Genomic DNA, 1363 nt, shown 5'->3' on the forward strand with positions numbered 1-1363 from the left:
AAAAAAAAAAAAAAAAAAAAACCTTATTAAACAGCTATGGTAATCAAAACAGGGTATAACTAGCGTAATGATAAACACAAAGATAAGTGAGATAAAATTTGGAATCCATAAATAAGTCCATGTATTTATTGATTAATTGATCTCTTTTTACTTTTGCTTTTTATAATTTATGTATTTGGTACAGTCTCTCACTACACAGCTTGGACTCATAGTGATCCTCTTGTCTCAGCCTCCACAGCACTGGGATCACAGGCATGCCTTTTGGTGGGGTTGGCATGGCACCTGGCAACAGGGTATTGCACCTGGGTCCTTGTCCTTGCTAGGCAGGTGCTTAGACTGCTGAGGTATTTTAAATTCTGAGACAGGATCTCTGTACATTGCTGTGTTGCTCAGGCTGAAGTTGAACTTGTGAATCTCCAGTTTCGGGCTCCCATGGTGCTAGGATTACAGGCAAGTACCACTATGCCTTGCTTAATCAAGGGATTTCTGAAGAGTGCCAATAGCATTCAATGGAGGAAAGAATAGTCTGCAATAATGGTGCTGAATACTAGATATTAACATGCAAACATGATGATGTTGGACATCTACCTCATAACATAGGCAAAAAGTAAACTAAACTAAATCAAGTTCTTCAACTTAGGAGAAAAACTCTTAAAAGAAAGTACAAAGGTAAATGTTCATGATCTTATATTTGACAATAGATTACTATACTAAAACCATAAGCAGAAAAAGACAGATAAAGAGGATTTCATGAAAATTAAAACTCTTGTCAGGCTAGAAAGATAGCTCAGCAGCTTAAGTGCTTGTCTGGCAAGTGCAAGGTCCTGAGTTCAATCCCCAGTACCATAAAAAATAAATAAGTAAAACTCCTGTGCACTAGAGGATACCAGGAAGAAAGTACACACCACAGAATAAGAGCTAATCATGTACCTGATAAATGTCTTATATCCAGATTATTAAAAAATAGAAAACACTTATACCGCAACAATAAAAGTAAAAAAAAAAAAAAATGTAATCTGGACAATGGATTTGGAAAGACATTTCTCCATAGGAGATACACAAACTGTCAACAAGCATATGAAAAAAATGCTCAACATGATTAATCATTAGGGAAATGCAATTCAAAACAGTATTGAGATACCACTGAACTAGGCTGGCTGTAACTTCCTAGGGTGGAAAATAAATGTTGGCAAATATGTAGAGAAATTGGAACCCTGGTACATTGTGTTTGAGAATGTGAAAAGGTTCATCCACTGAGGAAACAGTTATTTCTCAAACCTTTAAAAATGTCCCAGCAATTCCACTCATAAATATAAGTACAAGAGAATTAAGTATCAAAAAAAGTTATACATTGGCATTCATA

This window comes from Octodon degus, unplaced genomic scaffold (genome assembly GCF_000260255.1).
Source record: "Octodon degus isolate 3935 unplaced genomic scaffold, OctDeg1.0 scaffold00015, whole genome shotgun sequence".
NCBI classification, from domain to species: Eukaryota; Metazoa; Chordata; class Mammalia; order Rodentia; family Octodontidae; genus Octodon; species Octodon degus.